The sequence below is a fragment of the Penaeus chinensis genome, chromosome 6 (assembly GCF_019202785.1).
Source record: "Penaeus chinensis breed Huanghai No. 1 chromosome 6, ASM1920278v2, whole genome shotgun sequence".
Classification (NCBI taxonomy): domain Eukaryota; kingdom Metazoa; phylum Arthropoda; class Malacostraca; order Decapoda; family Penaeidae; genus Penaeus; species Penaeus chinensis.
This window is the reverse complement of record NC_061824.1, coordinates 3611935-3626934: the sequence shown is the minus strand read 5'-3', so window position 1 is coordinate 3626934 and position 15000 is coordinate 3611935.

The window sequence follows — 15000 nt, the reverse complement described above, 5'->3', positions numbered from 1 at the left end:
CTTACTTTTTCTTCCATATTTTCTTGTCGCTTTTGTATTTCGTATTTTTTTTTTTCATACGATTTTTTCCTTATTTTTTTGTTTGTTTCTTTGTTAGTTTGTATGAGAAATATATGTTCTTGGATCTTATTTTTTTATCTTTAAAAAAAATGTAAGAGAAATACGCTTCATAAATAAGGAAAAAAAGAAAAGCAATAGATGATACAAATAGATCTTATCTTTCTCTCTCTCCTTCCCCCTTCCTTCTCTCATTCGCTCTCTCCTTTCTTCTTATTCTTTCTTCCTCCCTTCCTTACGCTCTCCCTTGTTTCCTATCTTTATCTTTCCCTTCCTCCCTCTCTCCCTCCCTTTCTCCCTCTTTCCCTTCCTCCCTCTCTCTATCCCTTTTCCTTTCCCTTCCTCCCTCTCTCTCTCCCTTTCTCTTCCTCTTCCTCCCTCACTTATTTTATCCCTCCCTACCTACCTTTCTTTCTCCCTACCTCTCTTCCCCCTTCCTTTACTCTCTCCCTTTACCCCCTTATTCCCTCCCTCCCCCCGTCCCTCCTTTACCCTCTACCTCCCTCCCTCCTCCTCCCTCCTCTTTCCCTTACACTCTCTCCTCCTACCCCCATCCCCTCCCCCTTCCTCCCCCTCCCCCCCATCTAAAGAAGCAACCCCCCTCCCCCTTCCCCCCCCCATCTAAAGAAGCAACCCCCCCCCCCCCCCCCCCCCCCGATACTAAGCCTTTCTGTCGCCAATTATGTCGGAATGCCCTGGCTTGCTCATATATCAAGCTGTAACGTTAAATACAGTAATTACCACGAGATGACTTGAAGGTTAGCATTTTGGCGGGCCGGGATGGAGTCAGGCTTCACACACTCACGACCCGCTGACGATGCCGCGTAAATTCTTGCTTCTGCTGCGCCTCCCTCCCTCTCTCTCTCTCTCTCTCTCTGTCTCTGTCTTGTCTCTGTCTCTCTGTCTTTGTATCTCTCTCTCTCTCTCTCTCTCTCTCTCTCTCTCTCTCTCTCTCTCTCTCTCTTTCTCTCTCCCTCTCTCTCTCTGTCTCTGTCTCTCTCTGTCTCTCTCTCTCTCTCCCTCTCTCTCCCTCTTTCTCTCTCTCTCTCTCTCTCTCTTTCTCTCTCTCTCTCTCTCTCTCTCTCTTTCTCTCTCTCTCTGTCTCTCTCTCTCTCTCTCTCTCTCTCTCTCTCTCTCTCTCTCTCTCTCTCTCTCTCTCTCTCTCTCTCTCTCTTTCTCTCTCCCTCCCTTTCTCCCTCCCTCTCTCTCTCTTTATCTCTCTCTGTCTTCCTCCCTCCCTCTCTCTCTCCATTAATTATTTTCCTTTTTCCCCCTTTCTCTTCCTTCTTTCTCTTTCTTCTCTCCCCCCCCCCCCCCATCTCCAGTGCTTCGAGAAATTCCGAAATTGATAAAAGATAGAAAATTGTGTTTTGTAACTACAAATTCCATTTTTCGCTCATTCTCCCCCCGTAACAATAAGAAAAGATAAAAAAGAAAGAGAAAGAGATAGAAAAAGCAAGAAAGAGAGAGAGAAAGAAAGAAAGAAAGATAGATAGATAGAGAGAGAGAGAGAGAGAGAGAGAGAGAGAGAGAGAGAGAGAGAGAGAGAGAGAGAGAGAGAGAGAGAGAGAGAGAGAGAGAGAGAGAGAGAGAGAGAGAGAGAACAGAGGCAGAGGGAGAAAAAAAGCGAGAGAAGGAGACAGCGACAGACAGAGAGCGAAAAAAGCGCGCGCGAGAGAGAAAGCGAGACTATAAAATACCGTTTCGTTCCAAGATTTCAAAGCCGATGAAATAAGCGACTAAACTGCCTGCTCCGCGAGTCACACAACGGCGCTTCCCGGCTTCGAGCTTCCGTCGGCTGCGCGTCTCGCTTCGCTTCTGTCATCACCGTGGGAGAAAAGGTAAGAGAAGGGAGAGGAGGGAATGGAGGAGGAGAGAGAAAGAGATCAAGAGAAGGAGAGAGAAAGGGAGATGAAGGGAGAAAGGAAAAAGGAGAGTGGGAATAGGAAAGGAAGGGGAAAAAGAGAGACATAAAGAGAAAGAAAAAGAGACAAAGAAAAGAAAAGAGAAAGATAAAAAAAAAAGACCACAGAGATATTTTTGCACTAACCTCTCCCCCCCCTCCCATCACCCCCCCCTCCCCCCATCCCTCAGCAAATACCCAAAAAAGAAACGAAATTCCAGGGACATGAGTCCGTGTGTACCTACGTGTCTGCAAATGCAACAATAGTACACATAAACACAGCCACAGACACAATAACGTGTACACAAAGTTTAAAAAAAAAGGAAAACAGCCACGATAAGAAATGAAACAATATCGTAAAGACTGCATATATTGCCTCTGAGACTGTGAAATCGCAAGGGACTCTCAGAAGGTCAGTCTTCCATTGTGAGCTTTTTATAGTAATTAGCTTCGCCCGTTTTATTTCTCTTCTCCCTTGTCAAGTGTCTTTGGAAAAAGTGGGAGTGGAGAACATTTTCACGGTATTTTGTAATTTAGTTAAAAGAAAGAGAGAGAGAAAAAAAATACAGGTGTATTCTTTTCTTTTTCATGTTGTTTCAAAATAGGTATTCTAACGCACTGTTTGGTTTGGAAAATAAAGAATATAACTATTCATTTGATTTCATTGTTTTGAAATAGATTTACGAAAAAAAATAGCCTATCTTTTCACTTTTTTCTCTCTCCTTCCCTCCCTCCTTCTCTCATTCGTTCCCTCCTTTTCTCTTATCCCCTACCTCTCTCTCTCTTCCTTTCCTTCTTCCTCCCTTCCTTCTGCTCTCCCTTTTTCCCTAACTTGATCTTTTCCTTCATCCCTCTCTCCCTCTTTCCCTTCCTCCCTCTCCCTCTCGCTTTTTCTTTCCCTTCCTCCCTCTCTCCCTCCCTTTCTCTCTCCCTTCCTCCCTCACTTATTTTTATCCCTCCCTACCTGCCTTTCTTTCTCCCTACCTCTCTTCCTCCCTCCTTTACTCTCTCCCTCTACCCCCTCCCTCCCTTTTTCTTTAATGATCTGACACTAATTTTTATCATACCAAATCAGGTGATGAACCCGTCATATTGATAAAATAACAGAAAAAAAAAAATACAATTCCGGAACGATTGATTAGAAATATCACCAACAATTTTTCTTCCGCCAGCGCTTAGTTAATGATTTCAGTAATTAGAGTGATCGCCTGTCTAAATGTGACCACTTACATTCTCTTGTTATCTGTAATCGGATGATTGTAATGAGATAATTTTCAGGACTTAATTACAAACGTGATTATTTTTTGGGAAGATTGTAGTTATTGATATTAGTACATACACACACACACACACACACACACACACACACACATCTATCTATCTATCTATCTATCTATCTATCTAATTGTATATTGTTATTATCGTTACTAGCATTATTTATTTCTAAATATTGTCAATATATCTATGATTATCAACAGCACTGCAATTGCATTCTTCAGTGTAATGATAATTAATTCTTTCATTCCTTTCCTTTATGCCATTTTAATCATTAATATTTATTAACTTAAGTACAGGAGAAAATTTGATAACTATTTGAATATACATGTATTGAAATCTCCGGGTTCTCTCACTTTCTTTCTCTTTTTTTCTCTCTCTCTTTAGATATATATATATATATATATATATATATATATATATATATATATAGAGAGAGAGAGAGAGAGAGAGAGAGAGAGAGAGATAGATAGATAGATAGATAGACAGCTATAGATATATATATATATATATATATAAATATATATATATATATATATATATATATATATATATATATATAAATATATATATACATATATTTACATATGTATGTATGTGTGTGCGTGTGTGTGCATATACACACACATATATATATGTATATATATATATATATATATTTATATATATATATATATATATATATATATATATATACATATATGTATATATATACATATATATATGTATATATATATGTATGTATGTATGTATGTATGTATGTATGTATGTATGTATCTTCTCATTCTCTCTCTCTCTCTCTCTCTCTCTCTCTCTCTCTCTCCCTCTGTCTCTCTCTCTTTCTTTCTCTCTCTCTCTCTCTCTCTCTCTCTCTCTCTCTCTCTCTCTCTCTCTCTCTCTCTCTCTCTCTCTATATATATATATATATATATATATATATATATATATATATCCATCTGCCTATATCTGCCCTTGATCAAACATTGCTAAAAGCAACTTAAAGACAAATAATATAAAATGATAACGATGTTTATAACAGTAACAATAACGACGACATTTATCTCAATCCAGTTGTCTAGACACTAATCATAAACATATGTGTCAACAGATAAGGCATATATCAATCTTTGCGAGTAAGGCGTCAGTAGACCTTATTGATGTACTGACTGTCACCTGATGTCATGTGCTGGTGAGAATATGACATTACGTAGAGAAAATTGATCATTATTATTATTACCATAGTTACCATTATCATTATTACTATTATAATTGATATTGTCATTGTTATGATGATTATTGTTATCATTGTCATTATTATTATCATTGTTATAACTATCATTATTATTTTCAATATAATTACTATCCTTATTATTATCAATATCATCATCATCATTATTATTAGTAGTAGCAGTAGTAGTAGTAGTAGTTGTAGTAGTAGCATCAGTATTTTTTTCATTAATATTTTTATTAGTAGTAGTAGTAGTAATTGTAGTATCATCCTCATTGTGACTCTTCTTATCATATTTATCATTATGATTATCAGTATCAAAATTGTTATTATCATCATTATTAGTTAATGATATTATTATTAGTATTATTGTCACTGTTATAATCATCATCATTATCATTACAATAATAATGATTATCATTATTATTATTATTATTATCATTATTATTATTATTATTATTATTATTATTATTTTTATCATTATTATTATTATTATTATTATTAGTATCATCATTATTATTATTGTTATTAATATTATGGTTACTGCTATTATTATTATCATTATCCATATTTTTGTATTGCTTTTATTATCATCGTTATCATTATTGTTATTATCTTTACTATTATTATTATCATTATTACAAACATTGTCAGTCTTACTATTATTTTTTTTTTCTTTGTCATTATCATTGTTATTATCACTATCATTACTTTTATTGATATAATAATAATAATGATATTAAAATAACAGCAACAACAACAACAATAATAATAAGAATGATAATAATAACAATAATAATGATAATGATACTAACACTAGTAACAACAACAATAATAATAATAATGACAATAATTATAATGAAAGTAGTTATAATATTGATAAACATAATAATAACAATAATCATAGTATTAATAATTCTAACAACGATAATAGTAATAGTAATTTATATAATGATAGTAATTAGGACAATGATTTAAAAATATTAATGATAATGATGATGAAAATAATCATAACATTAATAATAATAGGAATAATAATAACAATAATAATAATGATGAAAATATAAATAATTCTAAGAGAGAAGAGGAATAAGAGAGAAGAGGAAGAAGAGAGAAGAGGAAGACGAAAGAAGAGGAAGAAGAGGGAAGAGGAAGAGGAGAGAAGAGGAAAAAGAGAGAAGTGGAAGAAGAGAGAAGAGAGAAGAGGAAGAAGAGAGAAGAGGAAGAAGAGAGAAGAGGAAGAAGAGAGAAGAGGAAGAAGAGAGAAGAGGAAGAAGAGGGAAAAGGAAGAAGAGAAGAGGAAGAAGAGAGAAGAGGAAGAAGAGGGAAGAGGAAGAAGAGGGAAAAGGAAGAAGAGAGAAGAGGATGAAGAGAGAAGAGGAAGAAGAGAGAAGAGGAAGAAGAGAGAAGAGGAAGAAGAGGGAAAAGGAAGAAGAGAAGAGGAAGAAGAGAAGAGGAAGAAGAGAGAAGAGGAAGAAGAGAGAAGAGGAAAAAGAGGGAAGAGGAAGAAGAGAGAAGAGGAAGAAGAGAGAAGAGAGAAGAGGAAGAAGAGAGAAGAGGAAGAAGAGAGAAGAGAGAAGAGGAAGAAGAGAGAAGAGGAAGAAGAGAGAAGAGAGAAGAGGAAAAAGAGGGAAAAGGAAGAAGAGAGAAGAGGATGAAGAGGGAAGAGGATGAAGAGAGAAGAGGAAGAAGAGAAGAGGAAGAAGAGAAGAGGAAGAAGAGAGAAGAGGAAGAAGAGAGAAGAGGATGAAGAGAGAAGAGGAAGAAGAGAGAAGTGGAAGAAGAGAGAAGAGAGAAGAGGAAGAAGAGAGAAGAGGAAGAAGAGAAGAGGAAGAAGAGAGAAGAGGAAGAAGAGAGAAGAGGAAGAAGAGAGAAGAGAGAAGAGGAAGAAGAGAGAAGTGGAAGAAGAGAGAAGAGAGAAGAGGAAGAAGAGAGAAGAGGAAGAGGAAGAAGAGGGAAGAGGAAGAAGAGAAGAGGAAGAAGAGAGAAGAGGAAGAAGAGAGAAGAGGAAGAAGAGAGAAGAGAGAAGAGGAAGAAGAGAGAAGAGGAAGAAGAGAGAAGAGGAAGAAGAGGGAAGAGGAAGAAGAGAGAAGAGGAAGAAGAGAGAAGAGAGAAGAGGAAGAAGAGAGAAGAGGAAGAAGAGAGAAGAGGAAGAAGAGGGAAGAGGAAGAAGAGAGAAGAGGAAGAAGAGGGAAGAGGAAGAAGAGAAGAGGAAGAAGAGGGAAGAGGAAGAAGAGAGAAGAGGAAGAAGAGAGAAGAGGAAGAAGAGAGAAGAGGAAGAAGAGAGAAGAGGAAGAAGAGAGAAGAGGAAGAAGAGAGAAGAGGAAGAAGAGGGAAGAGGAAGAAGAGAGAAGAGGAAGAAGAGAAGAGGAAGAAGAGAAGAGGAAGAAGAGAGAAGAGGAAGAAGAGAGAAGAGGAAGAAGAGAGAAGAGGAAGAAGAGAGAAGAGGAAGAAGAGAGAAGAGGAAGAAGAGGGAAGAGGAAGAAGAGGGAAAAGGAAGAAGAGAGAAGAGGAAGAAGAGAGAAGAGGAAGAAGAGAGAAGAGGAAGAAGAGGGAAGAGGAAGAAGAGGGAAGAGGAAGAAGAGAGAAGAGGAAGAAGAGAAGAGGAAGAAGAGAAGAGGAAGAAGAGAGAAGAGGAAGAAGAGAGAAGAGGAAGAAGAGAGAAGAGGAAGAAGAGAGAAGAGGAAGAAGAGAGAAGAGGAAGAAGAGAGAAGAGGAAGAAGAGAGAAGAGGAAGAAGAGAGAAGAGGAAGAAGAGAGAAGAGGAAGAAGAGAGAAGAGGAAGAAGAGAGAAGAGGAAGAAGAGAGAAGAGGAAGAAGAGAGAAGAGGAAGAAGAGAAGAGGAAGAAGAGAGAAGAGGAAGAAGAGGGAAGAGGAAGAAGAGGGAAGAGGAAGAAGAGAAGAGGAAGAAGAGGGAAGAGGAAGAAGAGAGAAGAGAGAAGAGGAAGAAGAGGGAAAAGGAAGAAGAGAGAAGAGGAAGAAGAGAGAAGAGAGAAGAGGAAGAAGAGAGAAGAGGAAGAAGAGAGAAGAGGAAGAAGAGAGAAGAGGAAGAAGAGAGAAGAGGAAGAAGAGAGAAGAGGAAGAAGAGAAGAGGAAGAAGAGAGAAGAGGAAGAAGAGGGAAGAGGAAGAAGAGAGAAGTGGAAGAAGAGAGAAGTGAAAGAAGAGAAGAGGAAGAAGAGAAGAGGAAGAAGAGAGAAGAGGAAGAAGAGAGAAGAGGAAGAAGAGAGAAGAGGAAGAAGAGAGAAGAGGAAGAAGAGAGAAGAGGAAGAAGAGGGAAGAGGAAGAAGAGGGAAGAGGAAGAAGAGAGAAGAGAAAGAAGAGAAGAGGTAGAAGAGAAGAGGAAGAAGAGAGAAGAGGAAGAAGAGAGAAGAGGAAGAAGAGAGAAGAGGAAGAAGAGAGAAGAGGAAGAAGAGAGAAGAGGAAGAAGAGAAGAGGAAGAAGAGAGAAGAGGAAGAAGAGGGAAGAGGAAGAAGAGAGAAGAGAGAAGAGGAAGAAGAGGGAAAAGGAAGAAGAGAGAAGAGGAAGAAGAGAGAAGAGAGAAGAGGAAGAAGAGAGAAGAGGAAGAAGAGAGAAGAGGAAGAAGAGAGAAGAGGAAGAAGAGAAGAGGAAGAAGAGAGAAGAGAGAAGAGGAAGAAGAGAGAAGAGGAAGAAGAGAGAAGAGGAAGAAGAGAGAAGAGGAAGAAGAGAAGAGGAAGAAGAGAGAAGAGGAAGAAGAGGGAAGAGGAAGAAGAGGGAAGAGGAAGAAGAGAAGAGGAAGAAGAGGGAAGAGGAAGAAGAGAGAAGAGAGAAGAGGAAGAAGAGGGAAAAGGAAGAAGAGAGAAGAGGAAGAAGAGAGAAGAGAGAAGAGGAAGAAGAGAGAAGAGGAAGAAGAGAGAAGAGGAAGAAGAGAGAAGAGGAAGAAGAGAAGAGGAAGAAGAGAGAAGAGGAAGAAGAGGGAAGAGGAAGAAGAGGGAAAAGGAAGAAGAGAGAAGAGGAAGAAGAGAGAAGAGGAAGAAGAGAGAAGAGGAAGAAGAGAGAAGAGGAAGAAGAGAGAAGAGGAAGAAGAGAGAAGAGGAAGAAGAGAAGAGGAAGAAGAGAGAAGAGGAAGAAGAGAGAAGAGGAAGAAGAGGGAAAAGGAAGAAGAGAGAAGAGGAAGAAGAGAGAAGAGAGAAGAGGAAGAAGAGAGAAGAGGAAGAAGAGAGAAGAGGAAGAAGAGAAGAGGAATAAGAGAGAAGAGGAAGAAGAGAGAAGAGGAAGAAGAGGGAAAAGGAAGAAGAGAGAAGAGGAAGAAGAGAGAAGAGAGAAGAGGAAGAAGAGAAGAGGAAGAAGAGAGAAGAGGAAGAAGAGAGAAGAGGAAGAAGAGGGAAAAGGAAGAAGAGAGAAGAGGAAGAAGAGAGAAGAGAGAAGAGGAAGAAGAGAGAAGAGGAAGAAGAGAGAAGAGGAAGAAGAGAGAAGAGGAAGAAGAGAAGAGGAAGAAGAGAGAAGAGGAAGAAGAGGGAAGAGGAAGAAGAGAGAAGTGGAAGAAGAGAGAAGAGAAAGAAGAGAAGAGGAAGAAGAGAAGAGGAAGAAGAGAGAAGAGGAAGAAGAGAGAAGAGGAAGAAGAGGGAAAAGGAAGAAGAGAGAAGAGGAAGAAGAGAGAAGAGAGAAGAGGAAGAAGAGGGAAAAGGAAGAAGAGAGAAGAGGAAGAAGAGAGAAGAGAGAAGAGGAAGAAGAGAGAAGAGGAAGAAGAGAGAAGAGGAAGAAGAGAGAAGAGGAAGAAGAGAAGAGGAAGAAGAGAGAAGACAGAAGAGGAAGAAGAGAGAAGAGGAAGAAGAGAGAAGAGGAAGAAGAGAGAAGAGGAAGAAGAGAAGAGGAAGAAGAGAGAAGAGGAAGAAGAGAGAAGAGGAAGAAGAGAGAAGAGGAAGAAGAGAGAAGAGGAAGAAGAGAGAAGAGGAAGAAGAGAGAAGAGGAAGAAGAGAAGAGGAAGAAGAGAAGAGGAAGAAGAGAAGAGGAAGAAGAGGGAAGAGGATGAAGAGAGAAGAGGAAGAAGAGGGAAGAGGAAGAAGAGGGAAGAGGAAGAAGAGGGAAGAGGAAGAAGAGAAGAGGAAGAAGAGAGAAGAGGAAGAAGAGGGAAAAGGAAGAAGAGAGAAGAGGAAGAAGAGAGAAGAGGAGGAAGAGAAGAGGAAGAAAAGAGAGAAGAGGAAAAAGAGAGAAGAGGAAGAAGAGGGAAGAGGAAGAAGAGGGAAGAGGCCGCCGCTGGTCCTCGTCCTGAATCGCGCCGAGGCACGGACTCAGATGGACACGGCCGCAGAGATGAGGCCTCCGCTTGCCCCGGCAGCCTCTCTCCGCGGTCCGCCGCGCGCCCGCGGCTGCCGAGCTCCGAGTGCACTCCCTTTCCGCTGCCGTCCTCTTTGCCGCTTCCTCCCTTCCCTCTTCCGCCTCTCAGCCTTCCCCTCTCCGCGTCCCTCCGCTCAGCTTCCGCCTCGTCGCTCTCATCCTCTCGCCGCATCCTCATGCTTGCCTCTTCCTCCGTCTCTCCGCTTTCCTGCCCGCTCTCAGCGGCCGCGCGCGCTCCTCGTCCTCCTCTGTCCGCTTCTCCTCGTGTCCCCTTATCCTCGTTCCACTGCCTCCTCTCTCCTCTTCCTCCGCTTTCCGCTGCGCTCCTCTTTCCTCTTCCTCCGCTCTCCTCGTCGTCCGCTCCGCTGCCTCCTCTCTCCCATCGCCCCTCCTCTTTCTCTTCCTCCTCTCTGCCTCTTGCCTCCGCTCCTCTTCCGCCGCGCTCCTCTCTTACTCCTCTTTCCTCGGCCTCCGCCTCTCCTCGGCCTCGCTCCTTGCTTCCGCCCTAGTTGCCTCTTTCTCCTCTCTCCTCTTCCTCCTCTACTCTACCTCCTACGCCTCTTCTGCCCGGTCCTTCGTCTCTTCATCGCCTTGTCGTCCGCCTATAGCCCAACTCAGTCCATCCTTTTTCTCAACGCCCACCCACATCCCACTCTTACTGCGCCACCCTCCACAACCAAATCCAATACCACCCCAATGGAAAACGAGTATGTCCAAATACTCCCATCGAAGAAATCAACTCCAAAAAAGCTCCCCCATCAGCTGCCGCACGCGTACCTTCCTCTAGACTGTACTCGTGTTCGCGGGCAGGTGCGCTGTCTGCTCAAGGGGCTTTTCATGTCGCGGTCATTGCGCGTCGTTCGCCGGGGAAGCGGGCTTTGCCTCTGTCTGTGCTCATGGTGTGCGGTGCATTTCGCTGGCATTGGCGCTGCGCCGGGGCAGGGCAGGCGCGTGCGGCGACCGGTCTCGGGTGTCAGTGCGCGTCTTCTCCTTTGTTCGCTTTCAAGTTCTTCTTTTTCTCCCTTTTCTCTTGCATGTCACTACTCTCCTTTTCTCTTCATGTCTCTTCTTCGCTTCCCCTCTCTTCTCCGTTTCTCTTTCATTTCGCGTTTTCTCGCGTCTCATGTGCTCTTTCATTTCGCGGTTGCGCTGGCCCTCTTCCTTCTCCTTTCGCTTGTCAGGTGTTCTCTTTTTCCTTCTCGCCGTTTCTATTTGCACTTTCTCGTTTTCTTCGTTCCCTCGTCTCTCCTTTTCGCGTTCATTCTCGTCTCTCTCCTTTTCGCTGGATTTACTTCTCTTTGTTCCTCTTTCCTCGTCTTCTCCGTGTTCCTTTCATATCCCGCATCTCTCCCCTCTTTGCGCTTTCATGTTCTCTCATGTCTCTTCTTCGCTGATGCCGTCTCCGTTTCGCTTGCATTTCTCTTTGTCTCTTTCCCTCTTCTTCGCCTTTTCTCTGTTTCATTTTCTCTCTTCGTTCTCCTTTTGCTCTTTCATTTCCTCGTTTCCTCTTTCCCTCTTCCTTCTCCTGTGCTCTGTCAGTTCTTCGGCTTCACTTTTGCTCTAGGCATTTGCTCACTTCTCCTTATCGTTCTTTAGTTTGCTCTTCTTCTCCTTTTCTCTTTCATTTCTCTTCTTCTCCTTTTGCTCTTGTCATTTCTCCCTTCTTCTCCCCCTTTTCTCTTTCCCAGTCTCTTCTCTCGCCTTTTCTCTGTTCATTTCCCCCCCTTCTTCGCATTCGCTACTTTTCTCTTTCTCCGTCATTCCTCTTTCATTTCTCTTTTTCTCCTTTCTCCTTTTTCACTTCTTCCCTTTGTCCCATTTCATTCCTTCTCTCCTTTTTCTCTTCTTCGACTTTTTCTCTTTCATTCCTTCGTCTCTTTCTCTCTTTTTCTCTTGCTTTTTCTCTTCATTTCTCTGGCCATGTCGTCTTTTTCTTCCTTTTCTCTCTTTTCTCTTCTTCTCTTTCCCATTTCATTTCCTTCTCTCTGGCTCTCTTTGTCTCTTTTTCTCCTTCATTTCCTCTTTCATCTCTATTTTGCTCCTGCAACCCTTTTCCCTTTTTCTCTTCGTCTCTTTCCCACAAATTTCATTGTGCCTGCTTCGCTTTCTCTCTTTTTGCTTACTTTTTCTCTCTTCCATTCTCTCTTTCAGTCTCATCGTTTCCATTCCTCCTGTCTCTTTTTCTCCTTTCATTCCTATCTTCTTTCCTTGTTCTTTCTTGTTGCTATTTCTATTTCTTGGTCTCTTTCTTCTCTTCTTTGCGCTTGTCTTCATTTCCTCTTCTCTTTCTTCGACTTTCTCTCTTCTTCTCATTTGCCAGTTCATTCCCTTCTTCCATTCCTCTTTATCTGCTTTTCGTTTTCTCATTGTCATTTCTCTTCATGTTTCTATTCTTGTTCTCCTTTTCTCTACTTTTTCCTCTGCTTTCCCCCCTCCCTCCCCTTCTCTTTCATTGGCCTCTGCGCTTCCATCATCTCCTGTTCGTGGGCCCTTTTCATTGGTCTTCTTTTCGCGGTTACTTCTTTTGCGCTTCTCATCCGACCGTCTCTCGTCTCCCTTGTTCCCGTCCCATGCCTCTCTCCTCTCCTGCGTCTTCGCTTTGTTCCTGTCTTACTCTTGTCCTCTTTCACTTTCTCTCTCTCTACTTGTGCCGTCGTGTTGAGTTCCTCCTTCTCTTTTGCTCTTTCACGGCGCTTCTCTCACTTTCCTCTGTCATTCCCTACTTCTCTTTATTTACCTCCCTCCTTATCTCCCCCTCTCCTGCCTTTGTCAGCTTCCTTCTCCCGTGTTACCACTCCCCCTTGATCTCGCTCCCTCGGCCCACTGTCTCACTTCATCTCCTTTTTCGCTCGTTACCGTTTCTCTTCCAATTGATCGCTTTCCCTGCCCGCTTTATCCTTTAATTACTTTCCCCTTCTCCCTTTTTCCTTTTCCCCTCCTCTCTCCCCACGTGATCTCTCTCCCTAGTCCTTCATCTCGGCTCCTCCTCCACCATCTCACGTCTTTTGTGTTGTTTGTGTGTGTAAAATTCCGCTCCCGTTCGCCTTCCCTTCCCTCTTACACCTCCCTTTATTAACCCTTCACCCACCACCCCCCCGTTATCCCGTAGTCCTTCCCCCCTATATCGCCCCTTATCGACTTCCCCGGCAACCCCGCAGTGATTTCCCTCATCTCATCTCCTCTCCCCCCCTTGCCAGATTCCCTTTATACGCTCGCCGTCCCCCCTGTCCACCCCGTTCCTCTCTCGCGGTCTTCCCCTTATCCCGTAGCCTACGCTGTCCGTCCCTCTAATCCCTCTCCCCACCTCCACCCTTTACGCCACCTCCCTTGATCTCCCTATGCTCTCCCCCGCAGCCCTCCCAACAACCGCCCCCCAATTCCCTATCCCCCCCCCCTCCCGCTCTCTCTCTCTCGCTCGCTCTCCTCTCTGCTCTCCTCCTAACTCGCTACTCTGCGCTCTCTCTCGACTCTCTCTCTCTCTCGTTGTTTTTGCCCCGCTCCCCCCCAAAACTCAGACTCACCCCCAAAAAAAAAAAAAACCATCCCACTATAACCCTGAATCGCAACTATCCGCCCGCCGCCCCGCCCCCTAAATCACCCCTCGTGCCCCCATCCTTCCCCACCCCCCATGTCCCGCCAACCACCCACCCATCCACCCGACCCCCCCCACACACCACACACCACTAACACAAACACACACACCACACACAACATATAATATGATATATGAGAGTAAGAGAGATAGAGAGTATATATAATATGATTACATATATATAGTAGAGATATATATATTATAAGAGAGAGAATATTAAAGCGAGACTATATATCTTTTATAGATTTGAGATATAGAGATAGATAGAGAGATAGTAGATATGAGTTAGATATAAAGTATGAGAGAGACTATATGAGAGAGGTGCACTCCTCACGTCCCCCACCCCCCCCACCCCCCCCCACGACCCCCCCCACCCCCTACACCCAATACCCGCCACCGAATCCAGCATATGTGACCACTCACGCCAGAGTCCCCCCACCCCCCCCCCCCCCCCCCCCCCCGCGTTCCCGCGAGTACACACACAATGACCCACCTGGATAATACCCCGTCACGCCCCGAGTTCATAAGGCCCCCCATCCGCTCAATAGGCCATCACAAAAGCCCACAAAAATGTGGGGAGGGCACGTGGGCACCGTGATAACAATCATCCCTTCGTAACAACGGTTATTATATTACAATTTGTGTCTAACTATTAAATATTTATGTCTTAACTTAATACTTTTGAGAACCCTCGAGGGAGAGAGAGTAGAAGGCAATCGATAGCTAGAAACACAGACCAAAGGATAGATCACCTCTAGAATATACGAACGCTCGATAGAAGTCAGGCAATAGACGCGAGCGCAGCGAGACGATCGCTAGAGACGCGAGAGCGCTGGCGCAGTCGCGCGCGTCGCGCGCGAGCGTCGCGAACGCGAGCGCGCGCGCATCGCTCTCGCCCGCGAGCGCGCGCTCCCGCTCGCTCGCTCGCGCGCGCGCGCTCTATCTCGCTCGAGCGCAGCCTGTCTGCGAGTCCCCGTGCGACCTCGCGCGAGCTCTGCTTCTCGTCTCTCCCTCGCTCCCGCTCGCGCCCGCTCTCTCCCTGCTCGCTCTCTGTCTCTTTCTCGCGTCGCTGCGCTCGCTCTCTCGCGCTCTGCGCGCGCTGCTCTCTCGCGCTCTCTCCTCTCGCTCCTCTCCCGCCGCTCTCGCGCCCTCTGCTCCTCTCTTCTCTCTCTCTCCCTCTCCCGCTAGAGCGCGCCGCCCTCCCGCGCCCCCGCGACCCGCTCCTGCGTCTCGCCTTCTCGCTCTGCGCTCGCTCTGCCCGCTCGTCTCTCTCTTCCCTCTCCTCGCTCCCTCGCCTCTGTCTCTCTCTCTCTCTCTCTCTCTCTCTCTCTCCCTCATAACCGCCCCTCCACATACCAACCCGTACTCCCATAGCAATACCATACACACACCACAAATACAACACAACCCCCGCCACGTGAGTAGCCCAATATTCCACCGATTTCACCTCATCGACGGTGACCCACCCCCGACGCCCCAAAAATATTAATACCTACGAATCCACAACCACCCAACACACCCCTCGCGACCAGCCCCCGCCTTCCTCCCACCGGCCCCCCCGATGCCCTACACCACCGCCCGTCCCCCCCCTCGAAGCGCTTGGCCGTCCACCCAAAACCGCCATATTAGGGAGCGGCCGCCCACATGAGC